Here is a 19,403-nt window from a genome sequence, read left to right on the forward strand (position 1 = left end):
AAAACCTTGCAGTTACACCATGAATCAATTGCTATGAGAGGGTGGAGATTGAGACGGAAGATAGAGAATATGAGTTACAAGGAGTTACAAGGATTAGGACGTCTCAAAGACTTATTAGTCCATCCGAGGAAACATCGTGTGCTCACTTTTCTGTAGGAGCAGGTTTTACTGTTCATTCAGTGTCCTAATGATTTTGTCTAGCTTTCTTTTAAACTCTTCCACACTGTTGCTGTTTACAACTTGTGGTGGCAGTTTATTCCAAGTGTCACACATCTTGTAGGTAAAGAAGTTCCCACAATGGGATGTGTTGTATCTCTTCAGTTCTAGTTGCGGCTAGGGGCCGATGACACGCCGCAAAGAACCTTAAATAATGCTTACAGTGCACCGCACGATGTACACTGACGGAACTAACCCCCTAAAGAGAAATGATACTTAAAATGGGATATCCTAAATGTAATGGCAGACATCCAAGGCCTACCACGCCTTCCAGTGACGCACCTAGAAATTCGGTTGGGCAGATAAGATAAATGACCGATGCGAAACTTATTCTGATGTTGGTGGGTCATTAACATTTTCCTATTAAGCATTCGCCTCCATGGATCAATAATGTCTTACAACTACAGGGTTTGGGAACCATTATGTAGGTAGTTGTCAATCAAAATATGGGATGAGGGAGCATATAATATACAGCAACCACAGAAGAGATCAAGAAAGAACGACGAAAGCTAGGAAGATAATGTTAATTTCTTAAATGTCTTCTCATTCAGTAGGCAATGGGAAGTAAGATTATAGAGAGCATCTATTCAGTGGTACGAACAAAATGGATCTTCGATATTTAGTAAAATATCCAAATATGGGATGGAATGTAACGAATATTTTCAATAATGATAACAAGATGAAGAAGTAAAAGAAGAAAGGGAAACTGGAATCACGATAATGACCGAAAATGTTACTTTTTTCCCCAATACTCAAGATATTCATAAACTCTCAGTTTATATTCGTTTTCCGAGATGAAAAAGAACGGCTATCAATAGGACATGTTTTACCATGAAGAATCAAAACTAGAAACGTAAAGATTGTCATATTGTTTTCAAAGAGAATCTATATATCTCTTCGTTACTGTACGTCTTCCAGCTCTGAAAAACGGACACATTTCAATCGTAATTCCAAAAATTACAGCAAATTCACAAAATGAAGAGTCCACTCACATTTATCCTCATGGAGATCTCAGAAGCCGGGATGGAGATCTTCATTTTTTCGGCTTTCATTCCTTCTTGACCTTGGCAGAAAAAAAAGCTTGTTAGAGCATTTATGAGCTGAGGAACAATCTCATGAAGAACATTTGTAAATTAACGATGACTCAGAGGAGTTTGTCATGAAATGACTAAAATAACATTGTAATAATAATGGTGACATGTGAAAGATGCATACGTACTAGAGACATTTTTTAAATTTCGTTTTAGAATAACAGTTCGTTTCGTCGTTCGATATAATGGTTTTTCATAAAGGGTCGTAATATCTGTGATCCGTAGTTCTAGCACAGGGGGAAAACACTTTGAATACTGATATTGTTAGCAATTCTCTCTCTCTCTCTCTCTCTCTCTCTCTCTCTCTCTCTCTCTCTCTCTCTCTCTCTCTCTCTCAGCTTCGAAAACATCCATGTGCCGTTTGGAATACTGGACTTTGATATGCAAATGAGTATTGTACTGCGTAACTGTGATACATTCTCACATTAGTCTTTTTTTAAATATTCCATTTAATTACCTCTTGACCTACTGAGCCAGGTTATTTATTAATATAATAAATATGGGAAAATTACTTGACACAATGACAAACAGTTCGCATAGAGGTAATCATTATGAATCAAGGAAACTTCCCTTAAAAACAGCGTGAACAACTTCATATTATTATATTTAAGCAGCAAATAATAAGTTTGAGAACCTTGGCAAAAGCATTTCATAATCTCCAAGTGTATATAAATACTAATGTATAATGAATGTTGGGCTACCGATTTTAATCGTGGCAACATTACTCACATAGATATGTTAATTTGAATATAAATCCCCAAAAATCCACAGTTAATCATAATCTCTGGTCAGTAAGTAGGCTTTATTTGGAGTCTGGGCACTGCTGGACGCTCCCATGGCTCATGCACCCAATTAGGAATTGTTATTAGCCAGACAATCAAACTTTAGTATTGACGCAATCAGGCCCTGCTTTTAATTCCGTGAGCGATCTAATTCTCCCTCTCACACAAAACACTGCAACACAAAATTGGCTGGGAAAAGCAGTTCCTTTGGCCTGAATTTAATTGAATTTACGATTGTTGGTTAGGGAGTGCTTTGGTGTTTTGAAAAGTAAAAAGAATTGGATGCAGGAATGTTTTTTTATTTTATTTACATTCTTTCGAGGCTAACATGTCTATATTATATGATATATATATATAATATATATTATATATATATATATATATATATATATATATATATATATATATATATATATATAGTCCACAGGGGAAAAAGAGAGAATAAAAGACTAGTAGCTCGATCATATCGTCTTCCACCAGTTCTATTCAAAAAGCTTTATTTTAACTAAACAGAATGAGTATACTATATATATGAATTCATAAACACTTTCCCACTGGAAAAATAAAATTAGCATAACCATTGTCAATATAAAAATGAGGTTATTTAGACCATAAACAAATGGTCAACTTAGCAATTCAAACAAGTTAAAAGAGAGAACTATTCAACGATTTAGTGATTGGTCATTCAAACCTTTCTCTGAATTTGTACTGTTGGGAAACAATATGAAGGAATAAAGGATCCAATTATATATGCCTTGACTAATATTGAAGTTCTTTTGTACGCTAAAACATATGCAAGCTATTTTTAACGAATATCTTGCAATCATATATTTTTCCTTGAATAATGTCTCTGTTTGTCCCAGGCAGAATTTGCCACATTCACAAGGTATTTTGTAAACCACGCCTTCTTCGTTTCGGGCTGTTGCAAATAACAGTCTTTCCTCCTGTGTTGTAGTAAGAAAATATCACTTTAAAGTTTAATAATCTCAAAAGATAAGCAGTATTATTGAATGAAGGGTGGAAAGGGAGAACCAGAGTACTACTCATATCATATTCATTTTTGTTTAGCTAAGTATAAACATTCCACTATTTCCCTGGTCGAAAAGTTGTTTTTCATGCCAACTCTGGAGATAATACTAATCTCCTCGTCCAAATATTCAGGGCTAACTAGTCTAAGTGCTCTTAAAAATGACATCTCAAAGCCATTTACTTAACATTGTGTGTATGAGTCGATTTTGCATTCATCATTAGGTTGTTATTTGTACCTTTTCTGTGAATTTTGAATTTGAGGCCATTACATTAGTGTCTAAAAAATGTATGGAGTTATTTAGTTATTTGTTTCTTTCTCCATGGTAAATTTTATTGATGGTACTAAGGGATTAAGATCAGATAGAAATTTTCAGTGTCGTGGTTTACACTCCAAACAGAAAGTGTCATTTACGTATCTAACCTAATAAACATCATCTGGCAGTGTACTGCTGGCAATTCCAGTTTCATAGAATTCCATGTATAAGTTAGTACAGCAGGCAAACAATTGCCCCTTTGTATTCTAAATTTCTGCTTATAATAGCTATTGTTAAAAACAAAACATGTATCTATTACATAGTCTAATTAATTTCAAAATGTCTGAAACAGGTATGGAAAAACATATTTATTTAGTTCCATATATAAAAATTCAAACAGATCTAAAACTGGTACACAGATGGATAACCTTTGTACATCAAAACTAATTAAGTTACAATTTTGGTTAATTTGTACATTTTGAACTACATTTACAAATTCAACGGAAAATATGGGAGTTAGATATAGTTCCTACAAGTGGTTTTAACACATTTACGAGAAATTTTCCAAAACGATTGAATACAGCACTAAAAAATGTGAAAGGAGATAACGAAGTCCAGGTAAGGCAACCACGGTAGTCATCTCAGACAAACATACTTATGTGGATAAAATTAACATATCGAGCAACCAAGATACCTATGAAAAACTAACAACCAATCCCGTAGAAAGAGTCAATTCAGAATTTCACAGGAGCCTCAGGAATATTCTTGGAGATAATCAACACCTCATCAGCAAGTTCAAGCATTCCAATGCTAAATTACCTTACTTATACAGAACAGTAGAGACCCACAGAGATGGTTATCACTTGCGACCTATCATCAGCACAATAGGAAGTGTACAATATAGTCTTTCTAAATTTCTTTTATTCTCTCTTTTCTTCTGTGGGCTATATTGACATATCTCATCTTCGTGTTATGAAGATATATATATATATATATATATATATATATATATATATATATATATATATATATATATATATATATATATATATATATGACTGGTAAAAATGTTCTGTAACAACAGAATTCCACTAATAAAAGGAGCCCATAAAAACACCAAAATGTAGAGAGAAAAGTACTATATTTCAGAGACTGCTGCTCTCCTCTTCAGGTATATGAGAGACAGCAGTCTCTGAAATATAGTACTTTTCTCTCTACATTTTGGAATGGTTGTTTTTATGGGCTCCTTTTATTAGATATATATTATAATATATATATATATTATATATATATATATAATATATATAATATATATAACTACTAATGGTCCTTTAATATCTAATTCCAACTCTACCCCCGGAATCAATATATTTTCGTTCGTATATATATATATATATATATATATATATATATATATATATATATATATATATATAATATATATATATAGAACTACTAATGTTCCTTTAATATCTAATTCGCTCTACCCCGGAATTAATATATTTTCATATATGTTTAACTGAGGGGGATTTTATTAAGCGATAATAGAATTGCTGGCCGACAGGCGTGAACCATCGACCTATCAATTCCAGGACTGGCAGTGAAGCCTTAGCCAACATCGCCACCGCGGTGGTAAGGTTGTGTAAGGCCTTCACTGCCAGTCCTGGAATTGAGAGGTCGATGGTTCGCGCCTGTCGGCCAGCAATTCTATTATCGCTTAATAAACTTTCCCTCGGTTAAACATATAGAAAATATATTAATTCCGGGGTAGAGCGAATTAGATATTAAAGGACATTAGTAGTTCTATATATATATATATATATATATATATATATATATATATATATATATATATATGACAAACCACTATGTATGGCATTTGTAGATTATGAGAAAACCTTTGAATCTGTCAAAATATCAGCAGTAATGAAAGTCCTTCAAAAGCAAGGAATAGATGAATCTTATGTTAGAACACTTGAAGATAACTATACGGGAAGTACAGCAATCCTAAAACCACATAAAGACAGTGAGAAATTTCCGATTGAGAAAGGAGTTAGACAGGAAGATCCCATCTCTCCTAAATTATTCACAGCGTGCCTAGAAGAAGAATTTAGATTGGGATAATGTGGGAATTAACATTAATGGGGAATACCTTAACAACTTAAGATTTGCAGATGACATAGTTCTACACAGTGAATCAAGGGAGGAATTACAAAAGATGATAGAAGATTTGAATTATGAGTAAATACTAAATATAAAGTTCAATGAAAATGCAGAGAGACAACATATATGTACTTAGGACAGACAGTAAGTGTTTCCCCAGGGCATGAGGCTGAAATTAAAAGAAGAATAAGTATGGGATGGAGAGCTTTTGGTAGACAAAATGAGATTATGAAAAGTAAAATGCCACTTTCTCTAAAAGGAAAAGTATTTAATCAGATGGTCCTACCAGTATTAACTTATGCATCAGAAACTTGGAGCCTTACTAATTTCTTAGAACATCAGCTAGTTACAACTCAAAGAGCTATGGAAAGAATAATGATGGGAATAACACTAAGAGATAGAAAAAGAGCAACATGGATACAAGAGCAAACTAAAGCAGAGGATATTCTAACAAGAAGTAAGAAAAAGAAATGGGCGTTGGCAGGACATATAATGAGAATGTCAGACAATAAACGGATGAAAAGAATAACAGAATGGGTCCCTAAAGATTGCAACTGAAGCAGTGGAAGGAACATGAGACTATGGATTGAAGTTCTAAGGAAATTTGCGGGTATAGAATGGCATAGAAAGACCATAAACAGAAGGGGATAGAAGGACGTGTATGAGGCCTTTGTCCTGCAGTGGACTAGAAACGGTTGATGATGATGATGATGATTATTTTATGTATTATATATATATATATATATATATATATAATATATATATATATATATATATATATATATATATATATATATATATATATATACATACATACATATACACACACACACCACTATATATATACACACACACACACAAACACACACACACACACATATATATATATAAACTCCAATTTCCGGAGTAACAGCTCGAAGAACAATCCAAGGCAACCAGGGAAAGGCACTATCCATATGCATTTTATTAAAATATATGCCGACGTTTCACAACTCCACATAGTTGCCTTTTCTAGGCTGCAAACAAGCCAACATGGCAATCAATAAACTATAAAATCCGAATTACATATTATAATTAAATTAAAACATTCAGAATATAATTGATAAAACATTTACTTAAAGAACTAGCAAATGGCTGGTGACAACCAACCCGAAGGAAGTTAAAAACATACTACTGTACTCGTTAGTAACTCGTATAGAGTTTACAACGAGAGAGAGAGAGAAAAAAAAAAACAATAACAAACATACAGACAGAGAAAAACAGCTGAACAAGACCATCATGCAATAAACAATTGTGTGGATGACGTTTGGGAGTTTAACGGTGGTAGCGGTCAATTTGATAATAATGGATTCCAGTATTGTTAAGTCGTTTTCTTTTTGTACCTGTCCTACTATTGAAAAACTCTTTATTGTCTATATAGGTTTTACATATTTTTGAATGGTTTTTAATAGTTAGATTGTTCAGGGACTAGACAATCTGTCCCAGTTCTGAAGCTTACACACACATATATATAGATATATATATATATATATATATATATATATATAATATATATATAGGATATATATATATATCTTTGTATGTATATGTATATATATATATATATATATATATATATATATATATATATATATATATGTTATATATATATATACGTATATATATATATATATATATATATATATATATATATATATATATATATATATATATAGTATAATCTATATATTTATACACACACGCATATATATTTATACATATGTACTGTTTGTATGTAAATAAATAGATATTTGTATGCATATATGTATGTATAATATATATATGTATACATATATATATATAGATATAAAGATATGATATAAATACTGGCCTTTAACGATTGTATGTGATCTCACCCCTGGGGCATCATTGCTACGAGAGCGTCATAGAAATGGGGGTTTAGTTTAACCAGGGGTGGGCCCCTTCCCCATTTCTCAGTCTCTCATAGCTAGCCAAGATAGATGAATTCCTAAGACTGATGACCCTTCTTCTTGTAACGCTTCCAGACTATTCCTCTGAGGTTGATTCTAGAAAACAGGTGGTTCTTTTACTGAGTCCAATATCCAGTCATTTCTCTGTTAATTGTAGGAAACCATTTGTTATAGACAGGAAGCTTCCAGTCGCCTAATCAGACGACGTCGAAGTACAGCGACTCTTGACAATGCCCTTCGATGTCTTAGTGCCTCTGCCACACTGGGATCAAACACGTTTGCATATGTAAAAGGCATGAAACTTACGGGTTTTTACACCGCGCAGAGGTTGCCTCTGCAGTATATGCTAGGATTTGATATCTTATGCATTGCGTAGGCCCATATTTTGCATATATAAAAGGCATTGAACTTACGGGATTTACGCCACGCCAGAGGTTGCCACGTAGTATATGCAAAAAGTGGGATGCAATTTGCAATGCATAATCCAATTCACATATGAAGTAGTAGGCATTAAACTTACGGGTTCTTACACCGCGCCAGTGGTTGCCTACTACCCATATGAGATTGGACTTTGATACCCTATTCCATGGTGTTACGACCCTTGTTGGGCCGTGGTGCAAGTTCTTTTGCACAAGAATAGAGAGGACAGTGATCTTACCAAGTATCCAGCTAAATTCAGTCAGCGGAGACAAAAACACCACAGGAAAACTCAACAATATTTATTAACAAACAAAAGCAAAAGAATAATAAAGGTCAGCCTTGTGACTATACAGGACAACAAACTTAGTCCTTACTACTCCCTTAGGAGTTCCTAAACACTAACACTAAACCCTAGACAGAAAATAAGAGAAATATACTGCATAAATTAGCAAAATGGGCCCACATCACATAAATATAAACCAATACTAATAAAACTAAACAGAGAGGAATGAAGTAAGAGGAACCAAACAGGGGGAAAACTTAATTCTCCTACCTACAAATATAAACTAAATCTTAAATATAAAAAAATATCCAACATATTAATTGATATATAATACCCACAAGAAATAACGAAATTATAGCATCAACTCGTGTCAAGATATACACAAAGACTGGCACTATATATATAAATATAAAGTGACAATAAGAAATGCCAACAATCTCGAACGACTCACTATACGAGAATAAATAAGAAAAAGAATACTCGGGAAGAGCTCCTCACACTGAATAAGGGATGAATGGATGTGATAAGGGATGAATGGATGCCCAAACGATTCAGGCTAAACAGTTGCCTTGCTGTAGGCCGAAATACAGAGGGAGCCGTGATCTCTTACATCCACTGAATGTTCACGTATCAGGCCAATACTCCGCTATCTGAAGGGCGTGCAGCTACACAGGTCACCCAATATCATGGGGAAGGAGTCTGTCGTGCTCCCGACCACAAAAACACAAGGGAAATTCCCTACCTGGTAGCAACCGCCCTACTTGCACCTTCACGGGCCCTCAATGCCCCCACCGCTGCAGCTCAGAAGGAAGTCGTAGGCAAACACAGTGATGTCCCTCCCACGTCCACTCTGTCGGGATCCAGCGCCGATATCAGAGCCCGCAGGAAAGTACACACAGTAAGGGGGTAAGTCACCGCAGATGGCAGAAATGCCCCTGCGCCTTCAATACTGATGACGACAAATCCTTCGAAGGGCGATTCAGAAAAATAAGCCAGCTGCACAACCATGCGGGGAGATAGCGAGCCCGAACTCTTGTTGGGAAAAAGTCGCGCCCCTCCAATATCCTCACGGGTGTCCTTTTCACCAACCACTCAAAAGATAAACAAAACAAAAAACTAGCATTATAAGATGCTCACAAACATTTAACAAGCGGGGAGGAGGTTTAACAAGCAGTTCGCTTGGCGCTCAGCCGAGACCCAAAGTAAAGCTTAAAACTAAAACCTTAAAAACTAATTTCCTTACGCTAATTTTTTATATACAACAAATATAACAAAAAAAGCAGTAACAAGGCTGAGATAAAAATAAAGCAAAAGCAATGCCAATTACGTTTAATACATGATACCTTCCTCCCCGAAGAAAAAAAAATTTCAGCAAATAATTTTTTTTTTACAACTGTGGTATAAACAACCTGTAAGGAAGAACAATAAAGACAACCAATAACAGGCAAACATACAATAATAGAACAATAAACCTGAAACCAAATTGTGTTAAAATATCAATAATAGAATATACCACGAGAGAATACAAACAAACGTTATATAGCTTACCATTATTTTAAAGCTCAATGATAATACCATACTCGAACCCAAAGTCAAAGCACGGCAAAAGACAGACATATCATAATACCAATAATTTAAACAGGATCATAACACACAATCATCAAATCTAAGGAAACCATACTTACCTAGCTTAACCTAAATAAACTTAGACACACACAGGCATACACCTTAACCTACAGCACACAACAATAATAGTTCAAAAAGTCATATAAATAAATCAAATCAAAAAATTCTTAGTATACCGGGCACAAAATCAATCATTCGTTAGGAATCATGAACCATCATAACATACAAGAGTGTATACCACTCATAGAAACCTTACAGAAACTTACTAAATCTACAAAACAACTCTTGAAAATATTACTTAAACTATACTACATTCAAACGTAATTTTTTCCATACAACCTAATTGGAGAAACGAGCAGGGCAGCGTACGAGAAGGATCAGGCAAGCACACTAAGTCCTAGAAAGGGCGTCAGGAATTTTATTGTCTGTCCCTTTTACGTGTTTAATAATAAGGTTGAATTCCTGCAGAAATAGGGCCCAACGCAAAAATCCTCTGGTTGGCTCCCTTCATCCGCTCGATGAAAACCAAAGGTTGTGGTCAGTCCAAATCTCAACCGGAAAAGAAAAAATTCGTCACTAAGGTTTGAAATGGTTAAGAGCGCGGACCAAAGAAAGAGCTTCCTTTTCAATGGTGGAGTAACGCCTTTCCGCCGCCCAGAAGCTTCTTACTATAGTAAGATACAGGATGAACACCGTCCTCCTTCCGTTGGAAAAGGACCCCTCCAATCCCGACATCACTGGCATCTACCGCGATAATAAAAGGTTTCTGAAATCTGGGGAAGTCAAAATAGGGTTAGTAATTAGCACAGATTTAAGTTTTTATTAAAAGATTCTTCACACCGATCAGACCACAAGAACCTTTTCCTTTTTCTAATAAAGTAGTAAGAGGTTGAGCAAGATCTGAGTAATTAGCCACGAAACGGCGGTAATAACCCGTCATGCCCAGCACCCTTCTTACCTCTCTAACATTACGTTGGCCTTTTCAAACTTTTAATTGCCTCGAGGTTAGCTTGTTTCGGAGCCACCTGAACCCAAACCAACCTCGTGACCCAAATAACAAACCTTGGCCTGGCCCAATTCGCACTTAGCCAAATTAACAACAAGTCCTGCAGACCTAAGGGCTTCAAAAACCTTACGAACCTTAGCATGTGGGTATCCCAGTCATTACTATCTACTACCAAGTCATCGATATAAATTTCCCCCGTTCCTTCCAAACCACAAATTACCCTATTCATGAGCCTCTGAAAAGTACAAGCTGCATTTTCATTCCAAATGGCATAACCTTACACCTCGTATAGCGCCAAATGGATGACAAATGCTGATATTTCACGAGCTCGATCGGATAAGGAACCTGCCAATAACCTTTCAAAAGATCCAGCTTAGTAATAAATTTGGCAGAACCAATCCGATCCAAACAATCATCAATACGAGGGAGTGGAAACGAATCATTTTTAGTATTTTTGTTCACTTTGCGGTAGTCCACGCACATGCGGAACTTACCGTCTGCTTTTTTTACTAATACAATAGGAGAACTCCAGGGACTCACAGATGGTTGAATAAGGTCATGCTTCAACATGTACTCTATCTCCTTACTGACCAAATCCAATTTTACTGGGTTCAGCCGGTAAGGACTTTGCTTCACATGGGGGAAGCACCACCTACATCAACGTCATGATTTAAAATATTTGTTCTACCTGGAGCATCCTGAAAAAGATCTCCGAAAAGGAATAAATTAAATTAAGCACATCCTTCCGTTTGTCAACATCTAAATGATCTAAACTACTTTGCAACATTTCCAAATTTTTGCATATTTTCACCCAATGCATCTGAAGGAACCTGACACCCTAACTCATCTGAGTCCTCTGGAGGCACATCCACTACCACAGACACAGGCTCGTACACGATCGCTAATGGATCACCTTGCTTACCATGATAAGGTTTCAGCCTGTTAATGTGAAATACTCTACACTTACGGCTTGAACCGGGGGCCTCAATTTCATAGTTAAACTCTGACAGTTTCCTCAGAACCTTCCAAGGCCCTTATATCTTGGTTCTAGAAAAACTATCTGGTCCATACTCAACACCAGCACTAGCTCCCCAGGTTCAAATGAACGTACCTTTACCTTTTTGTCAAAATTACCTTTCATTACTGACTGTGACCGTTCCAAATTTTCCCTGGCAAATTTCCAAGCACTAAACATTTTACCCTTCAAGCCTTCCACAAACCTTCCAACTTTTATTTCACCCTTCCGGTTCGATTCGAGCATTTCAAAAACAATTTCCAATGGACCGCGAACCTTGTGCCCAAATACCAACTCAAAAGGAGCTACTCCAGTAGAAGAGTTAGGGTGGCTCCTGATAGCAAAGAGGGCAAAAGGGAGGGCTTTGTCCCAATCACCTACCATTATCATAACAATGTTTCTTCAGGACAGACTTGAGGGTTTGGTGGAATCTTTCCACCACACCTTGACTCTCTGGGTGATAAGGTACGCTGGTAATGCTGAATGGCCAGTTCAGCACACTTACCCCTAAATACCTTACTCGTGAAATTCGTCCCGCAGTCGGTCTGAATTACACGAGGGAGACCATACCTGGAAAAGAAATCAATAAGTTTTTCGAAAACAACTTTGGAAGTAATACGCCTCATAGGTATAGCTTCAGGAAAACGAGAGGCTCTATCCACCCCTGATAGTTAATAAAATACACAAACCTGTTTTTAGTCTTAGGTAAGGGACCTACAACATCAATTACTAACTCAGAAATGGTTCACCTATGGCAGGTATGGGATGCAACGGGGCATTTAGGGATCCCCTGATTAGGTTTACCCATAACCTGACAAGTCTCACATTCTCTGATAAACTGCTTCACACTCAATTTAATTCCGGGCCACCAAAAATACCTAACCAAGCTGTGGAAAGTTTTAACACACCCAAATGACCTGAAAAAAAAATTGGTATGAGCTAATTCCAAAATAGAATTCTGAATTGAGAAGGTACCACAATCTGTTCCACTCTACCAGTTTTATTCAAATTATCAGATGCGGGACGACTAAACCTATATAATAAGCCCCTTTACAACTCCAAACCTAGGTTTTAGTCAGATCCTCAACATCGCCTAAGTCAAAATTAAACTCATCTTTTTTGAGCTTTATAAAAGAGCTCTGTCCCCACCCAATCAAGTTCATATCATTAACTACAGTCATTACCACTACTCTCTACTGACCCGGGCCTTACTACATCTAACTCTAAACTACTTTACATTAAGTCATCATCGTTATCCACATCAAGTAAACTACAGCTTTTGCTGCGGACCGAGAATTACAGCCACGGGACTAGCCTTTACAGATAATATAGGGAAAATCTCCCGTCCTTCACTATCCAGCATATCATTTCCCAGGATACCATCAATACCCGGGATAGGTAGAACTATCCACCACAGCCAACTCAGTGATGCGATCATACCCTGGAAAAGACATGCGGACATTAACCAAGGAGCCGACACAATCGAGTCTGGGAAACCTCCCAATAATACAAAATTTCCAGTATATATCTCAGAACCATTCAGTGCCCTCTCAGGACCATGACCAACCGACCGGGCAGAACCGGTGTCCCTAAACAACTTCACCTGGAGAACACAAGAGTCAAAAATCAATTTTCCAGGCCATACATATTTGTCATATTTCGAGTCACAATTGAGGATTAGGAGCATCAGACTTACTACTATTTCCTAAACTACCACTATCTACTACAGATCTGTCTACAGAACTACTATTTCTAACATTTGACCTATCATTAACTAAAGCTACAGGACTTTGAATATTACGCTCTAGGTACCGCCTACGAGCATTACACTGGCTTTGGAAATGCCCTGGCTTATTACACCAGAAACATGTTCCTCTACGGCCTGAACCTCTGTTTCCATTATTATTGATCTTGTTATTTCCCCCATTTGGGAAGTCTCTATTAACAAAAACTCTAGGGGGAGGAGGACCTCCTTGGACTCTACCCATATCCCTACCACCTGAAAAGGAATTAGTAACATTAATATTCTTAGAGATATTGGGAGTCAACAAGGGGTGTTCAACTCTCCTACCACACTATGGGAGCGAGATGAGGGGTTATTCAAGACCTTATAATTAAAACTACACTACCTGAACGTGAGTCAAACACAAACTCATCTGCTAATTGAGCGGCACTACTCACTTTCATGGCCTTTACCTCCTCAAGGTGGACCCTTAACTCCCTGCTGCAGGCCTTCTTAAACTCCTCAAGGAGCATCAGTTCGCGTAACGCAGCGAAAGTCACTACCTGACGACTTTTCAGCCAGTCGTCGAACTGTTCCTCCTTGACACGTGCAAATTCTACGAAGACTGTGCAGGGTGTTTCATATAGTTCCGAAATCTGAGGCGGTAGGCCTCAGGGACCAGGTCATATGCTTTCAAAATCAAGCTTTTCACTTTTTGGTAGTCCCGGGCTACTCCTCCTCCAAGGCATTGTATACCCGAATTGCCCTGCCCACTAACCTACATTGGATTAGAACCGTCCACATCTCTGTTGGGCCAGGACAATCGGGTGGGTGGCCACACGCTCAAATGCCTTGAAGAACTCAGGGACATTTTGTTCATCAAATACAGGCACTAATTTAAGTGCCGCACCTAGATTGAACCTATCTTGAAAATTGACTTTAGGGGAACTGGCCATATTGGTCCCCTGTAACCTTGCCATCTGCAAATTAAGGTTAGCCATCTCCAACTCGTGTCGCCTCCTTGCCCGCTCGTTCTCCTCAAATTCAATCTTCCTTAACTCAATTCTTTTGCAATATTAACTTGTATTCCACCTCCTCCTTGGAGTCACCCAAAGCATTAACAGGGGCCAGGGGTTCAACTGGCACCGAATTAGAGGGGGGCAAGAATGGATTATTTGATACATTTTTAATTAAATTTGCAGGACCCTTATAAATGGTACCTGTACGAGGAGGATCTCGAACAGGGTTAGGACCAGCTCTCACACTCACACTATCCTCTTCCAAATCATTTATACTACCTTCACCAATACTATCCATATCACTCTCCCTATCACTAACTAAATGCTCAGCCTCTGCCAAGTCCTGGTTTGACCTATCCCTAACAGCCACCAATATTTCTCTTCTAGGTGTCCACGGACTTCAGCGGAACACCCAACCACTTAGCACACTCAATTAAATGTTTTTTGTTCAACACTGGTAAGTGCTTAAGGCAATCAGCCGACCCCAAAAACTCAGCTGGGTCAAAAATAAACTCTTCCATTTTATCAAATAATTCAGGGGGGAAGGCAACACTATCAAAACAGTAACAAATACTGAAGCGTCCACCTGAGTGTCGCTCCACTGACCAAAATACTGGACACCCCGAGCTCTCTATCCTGTCACGGTCGCCAAATATGTTACGACCCTTGTTGGGCCGTGGTGCAAGTTCTTTTGCACAAGAATAGAGAGGACAGTGATCTTACCAAGTATCCAGCTAAATTCAGTCAGCGGAGACAAAAACACACAGGAAAACTCAACAATATTTATTAACAAACAAAGCAAAAGAATAATAAAGTCAGCCTTGTGACTATACAGGACACAACTTAGTCCTTACTACTCCCTTAGGAGTTCCTAAACACTAACACTAAACCCTAGACAGAAAATAAGAGAATATACTGCATAAATTAGCAAAATGGCCCAACATCAACATAAATATAAACCAATACCTATAACTAAACAGAGAGGAAAGAAGTAAGAGACCAACAGGGGGAAAACTTAATTCTCCTACCTACAAATATAAACTAAATCTTAAATATAAAAAATATCCAACATATTAATTGATATATAATACCCACAAGAAATAACGAAAATTATAGCATCACTCGTGTCAAGATATACACAAAGACTGGCATATATATATAAATATAAAGACAATAAGAAATGCCAACAATCTCGAACGACTCACTATACGAGATAAATAAGAAAAAGATACTCGGGAAGAGCTCCCTCACACTGAATAAGGGATGAATGGATGTGATAAGGATGAATGGATGCCCAAACGATTCAGGTAAACAGTTGCCTTGCTGTAGGCCGAAATCAGAGGAGCCGTGATCTCTTACATCCACTGAATGCCACGTATCAGGCCAATATTCCGCTATCTGAAGGGCGTGCAGCTACACAGGTCACCATATCATGGGAAGGAGTCTGTCGTGCTCCCGACCAAAAACACAAGGGAAATTCCCTACTGGTAGCAACCGCCCTACTTGCACCTTCACGGGCCTCAATGCCCCCACCGCTGCAGCTCAGAAGGAAGTTCGTAGGCAAACACAGTGATGTCCCTCCCACGTCCACTCTGTCGGGATCCAGCGCCGATATCAGAGCCCGCAGGAAAGTACACACAGTAAGGGGGTAAGTCACCGCAGATGGCAGAAATGCCCCTGCGCCTTCAATACTGATGACGACCAAATCCTTCGAAGGGCGATTCAGAAAAATAAGCCAGCTGCACAACCATGCGGGGAGAGAATAGCGAGCCCGAACTCTTGTTGGGAAAAAGTCGCGCCCCTCCAATATCCTCACGGGTGTCCTTTTCACCAACCACTCAAAAGATAAACAAAACAAAAAACTAGCATTAATAAGATGCTCACAAACATTTAACAAGCGGGGAGGAGGTTTAACAAGCAGTTCGCTTGGCGCTCAGCCGAGACCAAAGTAAAGCTTAAAACTAAAACCTTAAAAACTAATTTCCTTACGCTAATTTTTATATACACAAAATATAACAAAAAGCAGTAACAACAAGGCTGAAGATAAAAAATAAAAGCAAAAGCAATGCCAATTACGTTAATACATGATACATGGGTATCATGCGGCAGCAGAGAAAGGGGATGCACACAGTCCAATGTTGGACATGGCGTGCACAACAAGCAGACTTTGGGCACTTACTGCCAGGCCACAATCAACTGTATTCTCTCGATTGTGCAGAACTGCTTCCACAAGCATATCTAGGAAGGATTTCCATCACAAACTTCAGCGTCTTCCTGTTCTCGAAAACACGAAATACAGTGACTCCTGGCGATGCCCTTCGATGTCTTAGTGCCCCTGCCACACTGGTATCAAACACTTTGCATATGTAAAAGGCATGAAACTTACAGGTTTTTACACCGCGCCAGTGGTTGCCTCTGCCAGTATATTGCTTGTATTTGATCTTATGTATCGCGCATTGCATAGCCCATATTTTGCATATATAAAAGGCAATTGAACTTACGGGTTTTTACGCCACGCCAGAGGTTTGCCACAGTAGTATAATGCAAAAAGTGGGATGCAATTTGCAATGCATAATCCAATTCACATATGAAGTATAGGCATGAAACTTACGGGTTTCTTACGCCGCGCCAATGGTTGCCTACTACCCATATGAGATTGGACTTTGATACCCTATTCCATGGGTATCATGCGGCAGCAGAGAGAGGGGATGCCACCGCAGTCCAATGTTGGACATGGGGTACACAACAATTCAGTCTTCGGGCACTTATCGCCAAGCCACAATCCGCTGTAGTCTATCAATCACACAGACCTGATTCCACAACCATATCCAGGAAGGATTTTTCTTACGAACTTTAGCGTCTTCCTGTTCTCTATGTCTGAGATTTCCTGCCTTCTATCCTCTGCAAGTAAACCACAGTTCTCCACTAAAAATGCAGAGGTTCCTTTACTTGCACCCTTTTACGTGACGGCGTTTATCTTGTAGAGTTCTCGGACATTTTAGCATCTCGCTCCAGTCGTTGGAGGTTGGCTGCAGATATCAGCCCCATTTTCTGATGCAATTCATCTCTGTTTAGAGGCTTCTCAATTGATGGAGTTTCATTTGGGGCCTTCGAGTGCTTCTTGGTGCCAGCTGAAGGTCGTTGCAATCCTTTGATTTGGAAAAGTTCTTCCTCGATGCTGTCCATTCGTCGGTAGAGGGCTCTGCAGTTGATCTGGGGCTTCTTCAGACACGGAGTTTTATCCGAAGCCTTTTTGTCTTCAGCTTTCGTTATCGTCCTCTCTCTTCTGCAAATCCTTTTCTTTATAATTCTATGGTCCATGAAGGATTTTGACCTTTCCTAAGCAGCTGATCTTTGTATCCTGCGCCAAGATCTCTTCTTGGGGTCTTACGATTTCCATTAATGCTTCCATCTCTTCAAAAACCCTGGTCTCTAGTTGCTCCTTCGTCTCAGCAAGGTCGAATTCAAGTTTGAACTATCCTCCTAATCAGGTTATTCATCTTTCCATTGCCGTCGGTTGTTCTGCTACAACAGATTTAGATTCTTTCAGTAAAGCGCTGACTTCCAATTTTTTCTGTCATTCATTTTCCAGTCGAAGGATCTCGCTATCCTTCTGCAAGTTCTGTTTTTCTCAGACTTTTCCCAGTTTCCTCGTTTTTTGCTCAAGCTAAATTCTTCTTTTACATTGGTCGAGCTCTATCAAATTTTCGTGGGCCATCTGTGTCTGAATGGTGAGGACTTTTAACTCCGTCCTCTAAACCTTTTCATCTTCAAGGTCTTGTTCTCGTTCTCCCTCTTCAGCTTTTCTATATTCCTTTCTTTCCTTCCATTCTCTTTTCGAAGTCCTTCCAGTCCTGATTCAGGTTGTTCATTTTATTTGCATTTCGTCTCGGCTTTTATCGTTTTGCTGTAGATTTCGATGCAAAGTGTCCTTCTCCATCGAGAGCACTGAGACCGTGTTTTCCAAAATAATTAGCATCTGGTCTCTCTCCTCGTTTTCCTTCCTTTGGAACATCTGTGACCTTCGCCTTTTCAATCATTTCGCTTTTCAGCTTCTGCATCTCTTCGGGACATTGAACTGATCTTTCTTTCCTTTTCTTTGTTTAGTCGTTCGAGTTGTCTGATGTGTTCTTCCATCTGCAGTCCTGCTGCGGTCAGGCCCTCTACCTTGTCCAGTAATTCGTCGATCAGCTGATCCTTTTCTAATCTCTTTTCTCAAACCTCAAGAAAAGATTTTCATTTTCCTTAATTACTTTCTCGAACTTCCGACTTGTATCCAAATTCCTTGTTTCTTCTTCACTATCTGGATGGTCATCTTCTTCATTCCTGGAACGTCCGTATTCTACTTCGTTATCCGAAACATGGTCTTCTTCAAAGCCAGAGTGATCAATTTCGTCCTCCTGATTTCCCAGCCTCATCAAGACAGGCAGAGCTGTCCGAGGCCATGAAATCGACAAAGAACTGAACCATTTTAATGAAAATAAATCCACGAAGTATAAATACTCCAGTGAATAGCATAACAATAATGGCAAACAATGTAATCACTCGGGGACTTGAAGCATGGAGTCAAAGCACTGTGCAAGCACAACTGTAAGCAAACTAAGAAACATCTTCGTTCGTTACACATCAACTCTATTTGCCTTATCGTTACTTTCCAAAAATCGCACGTGACGTGTCTGGATTGTATTTCAGGAGTCATTTCTGGTTCCGCCGGAGCCGATCCTGTCTTCGAATGTTTGCTGATCCCCGGACGCCAGTAGAGGTGTCTGTATTCCGGAGTCAATTTGGGCTTCACGGGAGCTGCTT

Source organism: Macrobrachium nipponense, chromosome 5, assembly GCF_015104395.2.
Source record: "Macrobrachium nipponense isolate FS-2020 chromosome 5, ASM1510439v2, whole genome shotgun sequence".
Classification (NCBI taxonomy): domain Eukaryota; kingdom Metazoa; phylum Arthropoda; class Malacostraca; order Decapoda; family Palaemonidae; genus Macrobrachium; species Macrobrachium nipponense.